General features: G+C 38.3%; 1 protein-coding gene across 4 annotated transcripts in view; it reads right to left on the reverse strand.

Annotated features, from left to right (window-relative positions):
* The window catches only part of ldb2a (LIM domain binding 2a), a 90818-nt gene that overhangs the window by 23588 nt on the left and 59874 nt on the right, over positions 1-7356 (reverse strand). The gene's annotated exons all lie outside the window — the stretch shown is intronic.

Here is a 7356-nt window from a genome sequence, read left to right on the forward strand (position 1 = left end):
AATGCTTTTCAATTTCTATATATACACACATATACATATATATATATATGTGTGTGTGTATGTATTTCATAGTAATGTATTACTACTGTAGTGTGTATATTGTGCAGACTGCACATATACATAGCCCTATATACTATATATATATATATATATATATATATATACTCAGTTGGCACTTTATTAGGAGCACCTTGCTAATGCAGTCTAACAACAGTCCAGCAGTAATTCTCCCCTTCATGTAGGTCATAATGTTCAGTTTCTGTTGAATCAGTTTTATTGAGGTGTTGATTCAACTGTATAGGAGGATGTAGTTAGTGGTGCTGTTGAGCTGTATTGTTTTATAATGACGAGTGTTTCTATAATTTATATCACTGAGATTAGATAAACATCTGTTTTATTGATACCTTTACTTATAGATAGTACACACACATCAGCTACAAGAGTTGCACAACCAGAGCTTTCTCACTTATTTAATATAAATAATATATTGTTATGTAATGTGCATATTATTAATGTTATCTTTCTTATTTATTCACTTTATCCAAATAAGTCTTTATGTGCTTTATTACCTCTTGGCTTATCTCTGTGCTGCTGTAAATTTCCCCTTGAGGTCAATAAAGTTTTACCTTTTAAAAACTGAATGGGAGACTCCTGCTTCTGATTTTACTGAAAATAGAGACACATTGTTCTGAAAATTAACACTTCCATCCATTGACTGACACAACTCAGCGCTGATACAGTGGTTTTACATGCAAACACATCTGGCATCTGCTGCATGGTCTGATACTGGGCTTGTCTGAGCTTGATAAGTGTGGATTAAACTAAAGCAATGTTTGGAAATAATCCTTGGTGTTTAATGGACAATTAAAATGGTCTTTATTTCATTTTTTATTTGCTCTAATTCCAGCAGCAGTTTGTCCAACAACTGACCTGGAGTTCAGACTGAGAATGACGTGATGCATCACGACTTGTAACGCACCAAAATCAAAACAATGTCCTCCCAAGAACTCAAACTGTGAACCAAAGCTTTCCAGTGGAACAAATGCGTCTCCAAATTTGGTGATATTTAATTTTGTAATAACATTTTTTAGATAAATAGGTCAGTTAAAACTCACTACATAATCTATTAAAACAAAAATAAGTATTGGGTTTCATAGTTTATTGAAAGAAGCTATAAAACCAAAGACATTCATAAGACTAAAAACATGAAACCACATTTTCAATTGGCAACATTTTATACATTTTATATTGTGGAGTGTTGTAATTAATCGACTAGTGCTCAAATTACTGTTGAATTGTGAAAGAAAAAAACATACAGCTGCAACTTTTTCTTTTCTTTCTTGTAATAAAATGTAACATGGTCATTATGCAGTGGATGAGTTTTATGTCCCCAGGGCCACTAAAACCTATTAAAAGACAAAATACTTAGGCATGTATGAGGAAATAAGTTATTCTTTACATCATTTGTGAGAGTGTGCTTTTTGTAGATTTATGGTATTTACCCACCAGCAGTGAAATAACTTGAATTGTGTTTACTAGTGAGCCAGTGTCTTCTGATGCTTTCCAGGTGCTGTAGCCTACAGTGAAACAACGCTGCACTATTGATTTCTTTTTCCATAGTGCCAACTGTGTCTTTAGCATTGCCTCCAATGTTGCTCTTATTTCTCTCTGCAAGCTCTCTGCTTTTCTGTAACCAATAAATATATTGGCAAACAGCCTAAATCAGAACCAGAGCAGGAATCACTTTAATTGCCAAGTGCAATAAATGTGCAGGAATTTGTCTTAGCTGCACTGGTGCAGAGATATATTAACCACAAATGCAACCAAGGCAGCCTTTTCCACAGATTCCAGTGTAGATTCAATCATACAAAGCTATTTATTTCTCCATAGTGAAAGCCAGTTGGTTAAAATATAACATTTTTAACAATGGTTGCAACCATTTTTTTTTTTTTTTTTGCTAAATAGTGTTCCCTTATGAAAACTAAAAGGAGGAAAATCCCCTTGAATTAAAAAGTGGTCCATTAAATGGTACAGCCCCTCACAGAGAGTCCTCATTGATTTAAGAGCGGGGTCATAAATCTTCCACACAACGGGGCTGAGATCAGGGGATCTCCGGCTCAAAAGAGCAAGAAAGAATAACAGCGTCCTGCTGCTGAGACACTATTCAATACTGTACCCTAACATGACAATCAATTAACAGCAGAGGAGCTGAAGGTCATTAAATCGATTATTATGGGCATTCATGACCGCCTCCAGTGAATATAAATAGGTTCAAAGTTGACTAAATATTCTCAATTATAGCAACAAGGTGCTGACATGCCTTATAATACTGTTGCTCAACGAGATCCTCTGTATCGGTGCAGCTAAAGGAGCCTGACAAAATAATAGTAAGATCACGGCATTGATTGTTATTTATGGATATTGTACGTATAAAAAGTGAAGTGTGCTACTGTAAATATGTTTAGTTACAGCAAAAGTTGACAACTTAGAGCTGAACCGATAAAACCAGTCGGCTGATATATGGGCTAATATTAGCTTAATGCAGATACACAGCATCAGTATTGTGTATGTGTCAGTCAAACGGTAACAATATATGTCAGTATATCATATGCTCAGTATAAGTTAACTGATCCTTATCACAATTATTATTTATGTAAATGTGTAAAACGAGAATATTGGCAGCTAAATCAGATTTCTTTTAAATCCATAAAGTATCAATATCTGTATCATCCTAAAAAATCCAGTATCAATCAGACTGTACTGACCATTAACTCACAGGCGTGGAAGCTCATTTAATAATTTAAAAAGGGATGAACTCCCACTGTCGGCACAAAACAGTATAAAAGAAGCAGCTACATTTCAGTCCTTGGTTAGACCTTGGTTACTGTTGTGTTTGTTTATTGGTTAGGCAATAAACAAACACAACAACAACAACAACCACAGGCTGCCACAACCAATCAAACAAATGGGGTTAAATTAGGGGAACACCTGAGACGAATTGATATGCAGGAAGAAATCTAATTCATATTATAAATAAACAATTAAATAAATAAATAGACCAGTCTCACATCTCATGATAAATTAAAAGCAATAAAAAAAAAAACGTGATATGATGAAAAATTGGGAATGGGCAACAAAAAATAAAGACAAAAAAAGAGTAAGAATTCAGACTGATAATTGACTGCCATGTTAATATGATTATTGGCACCCTGCAATGCTAATGTAAATATAACTGAATACCTAAAGTTATAGATATAGTATGGTGCAGTGACAATTCAAACATGCCTGAAATTTGAAGAAACTACTGACTAGAAGCAGATCCCAGAGAAACACACACTGCTGATAACACAACCACTTGTCAATTTCTCAAAAAAAACAATCCACTCAGAGAATTAAATTCACTTCAGCTGCGATCACTGTGTCACGAACTCGTCTTTTGCTCTCTGCTCACCTCCCAGCATGCACAAACCCCCAACTGGGCACCGGTAACAAGGGCCGTGCCCTCAGAGCTAATACACACCAGTCGGGAGAAAGCAAAGCCTGCTGGGTAGTGAACAGAAGTGCTGGGATGCCAGGGGCGGCTGTGAGGTTGGGGGCTTTTGGTCAAATTGGCACCCTGCGTCACCTTGTCAACACCTCACCGCCCTGCGAACCCGCACACATTGTCTACCGGTACCTGGAGAACACCGCCCACTCTTAGCACCCTGCAAACCCCGCCCATTCGTTAGTCTGTAGCACTCCAGCAATGAGCGATGACACGGGGAGCGGGAGAGCGCATGAACACAGCACGTGAAACTGTGTTGAGCTCCTTTACAATCTGCCCCCTTTTGTATTTCTTCAGTGGTTTTCTATTAATCATTTCATTCAATATTTAAACCATATCGCCTCCTCATATTTATTATTTCTCTGATTTGTGTCATTGTAGTTTGCCATGTAGTAATCTACTAGTCATTTGTAGTCTTTGTTTTGGAAACCTTATACAACCTGCTTTGACAATGCCATACTTATTACAACTTGAGTCTGATTTTTGTATTTTTGGCCATGATTTCTCTCAGTTATAAAAACGCTGTAATCACCAAGTTTGTTGCTGGGATCTGGGAACATGGCAACATCATTATAATTAAGTTCAACAGGACAAAAAACACAAGCAGTGATGATCAGACATGTTGTAAACAAGGCAACAGTTTGGGCAGATTAACTACCTGTGGTTCCCAAAGTGGGCGCTGCAGCACCGTGGGCTGCCTTGACGACAGACTTCATTTCCATTTTTTATACTGTTTCAGAGCACATTTAAATTAACCATAAATTTACATTTATCTTTTCAAACAAACCAAAATGGATGGAATACAAAATAAACATATTAACACCATATTAAAAACCCTGTTAAATATGGTTAATTATGGTTGCTAGTTGATTCCTACCCATCTACTGTTTGTGTATCTGTTGATCTGTGTGGCAGACAGCTGTGCACAACAGCTTTTACATGGATAAATACCGTTGTATTGAATCGGTGTAACGCTTACAGTTGAAATGACCTCCGGTTTTGGCGGTCCAGTCTGGTGTTTAAACTGCGGCTTAAACCGCATTGATTTTAATGCGAATGAGTTTAAACGACATTTGTCATTATGACAAGTTCTGGCAAATTAAAAATTAGCCAACATCACGGCACGACGGCACCAACTTGGATGAATTAGTAATAAGTAATATGACAAGGTAGTTAACATAATATTATGTTTGTTAAATGGCGTGACGGAGATTTTAGTGTTTGACGAGCCGAGCGCAATGTACTGCCGAGCTGAGGCAGTAGATGGAGGGAGTGAGCTTAAAGCCTAGAGGTGCATTACTGCCACCAAGTGGATGGAGTCACGACACTCTCATTCATGGGCTTTCTTAGTCTCATTATATTCCACCTGAGAGCGGCGTATCGTTAAACCAGTTTGACAATCTTTTACACTAAACACCCTCTGGAACATGGGTCTTCCAGATGCATATAAATCAAAACAAGTGATTTTATTATTTGTCACTATAAATACAGCTCAGAAGAAGAAATGCTGATACATTTTGAAAGATCTCTGAACTGGTTCCTGTTTTTTTTTTTTAAACCATTTGGAAGTAACACTGAAACTAAGCACACCTGAAATGTCAATGATAATCCCTCAATGCATAGGAAAAATTGTGCGAGTGCACAACTATGGCAAGAACAGCAGGTTATTGTTAAACCAAGCTGTGAACTGAAATGATCACAGTTCGGGTAATAGTTTTACCGTTCCCCTTCGATTTCTCCTCTAAATTAGTTTGGATGCGTCTAAAAAGAAGGTCAAATTACTGTAAGGCTTACAGTGCAGGAAACATGGAAGTGTCAGTTTACCACCCTCGTTAAAATTACTGCGTATAGTTTATTTTGGGGATTTTTCATTGGGATGTTTGACTGCTTGTAGTATCATGTCGCACTGTCACCTAGACTCCTGCTATGTTAACATCAAGGATCAGAAAGGCATTAACTTTGGATTTTACTGTTTTACCCTTGACCTGTATGTTGTGGCTTGTGATTTAAAGTCCTTCTTCTCATAGAGTCAAAATAAACTGAACTAAGATCATCTGACTGCCAGTGTTTCTCGCCCTGTAATGATTTCTTCTTAGTGTCCCAGATCTCAGCAAATAACTACAGTGTGGTTATTTCTGACAGCAATGATGACTAAAACTAGTTGTAATAAACTAGAATTATTCTTTAAATGTGCTAATGCCAATAAGGCAAATTTGAATTAGAAATTTTGGAAAAGAAAGAGAGAGAGAGAGAGAGAGAGCGAGCGAGACAAGCAAAGAAAGAGACAGATACAGGCAGAGAGAGAGAGAGAGAGAGAGTGTGGGAGAGCAAGAGAGCGAGTTGGGAGCTGGGGATGATTTCTCTAGGGATGAAGGATGCGAGTGTGTGTGCATGTGTGTGTGTTGAGGGTGTGTGTGTGTGTGTGTGGGGAGGGGGGGGTAGAGAAGAAGAAGAGGGGAGGATGAGAGAGCGGTGGAGTAGAGAGCGAGGGGAGAATGAGCGAGTCAGGCAGGGGAATGAGAGAGAGAGGAGGAGGAAGGAGGGGGGGTGGAGGGGGTGGAGGGTGGTGGTGGTTGAGGAAAGCGAGGCGAGGCAGAGCTGATTGAGATTCGGGCCTCCAGAGCTGCAGGCTCGCTGCTGCTGGGAGCTCAGGGAGAACACGCTCAGTTATTGGAATTCTTTTTTTTTTTTTTTTTTTTTTTTTTTTCTAATGAATTAATTCTTCTCATCCAATTTAGGTGAAGATGAAAAGAGAGCAGCGCTGCGAGCATCAAATTTAGCTTTTTGTTGACCGGGCCGGGGCCATTCTGTTTCTGCTTCTGTTCGGTTAATATCAGACACTCGTAATATATTATGGGTTTTTTTTCTCTTCTTCTTTTTAGGGAGCCTTGTTTACAAAAACCAAACAACAGCAACATCACAAGACGCTTCCTGTGTGTACGTTATTGTGGATGTTTCATACTCATTTACTAATATGATAACACAAAGAGCCCCTCCCCACCCCCGTCCACCTATTTACACACATACACACGCCCAACCCCCACCCAACCACCAACCACTACATGAATACAAAATGTACAGAAGCGGTGACATGACCTCAGGATCCCCCCTCCATGCAAACTCACATGTAGGCAGTCATGCATGTAAATATACACTAAAATGTAAACACCCACAGACACCTGCCACGTCTGAAATTATGGCAAGATTTGACTTTTCTGAATGCTAGATAAAGGTCCTGCACAGCGCTACCAGAAAAAAGTTTTTTATATGTAAATGATCCTGAGAAATCATTTCAAAATGTAAAGCAGGTACGAAGTATGTTTATATAAAAAATGTGAACATATAGAGAAACTTGGACCACGTTCATTCAGGCAAATATCAAGCCAAAATCACGTTTTAGCCATATGGGGTTTCCAGTCATTAATATTAAAGATAAAGTATTTTTCTAAAATCTAATCCTATATATCTGAGTTAATTAAAAACTCTTACAAACATATGTCCAAAAACATGTTCAAGTGTGTTTCTATCAAAATCCCTCTCTTTTCTCTTCCTGTAAAACTTGTTTTTTGATGACTCATCTTGAAGTCAGGGGCGTGTACATAATTTATCTAATGCGATGTGAATTTGGAGTGAGGAGCTAACCCTGCTCCTCATATAAAAGTGCACTTGACTGCTCGTATAGTGTTATGTTATGGGTCAGAGGTTTGTGTTTGGATGTCGTTCGAACAAAACTGCATATTACATTTGCAAAGGATTTGTTTCAGGTGTACTATCTTAATTTTAAGGTGTGGGCGGGGGGGGGGGGGGGGGGG

This window comes from Seriola lalandi, unplaced genomic scaffold, assembly GCF_002814215.2.
Source record: "Seriola lalandi dorsalis isolate HSWRI2012SDOR001 ecotype SW California unplaced genomic scaffold, Sedor1 jcf7180002054367, whole genome shotgun sequence".
NCBI classification, from domain to species: Eukaryota; Metazoa; Chordata; class Actinopteri; order Carangiformes; family Carangidae; genus Seriola; species Seriola lalandi.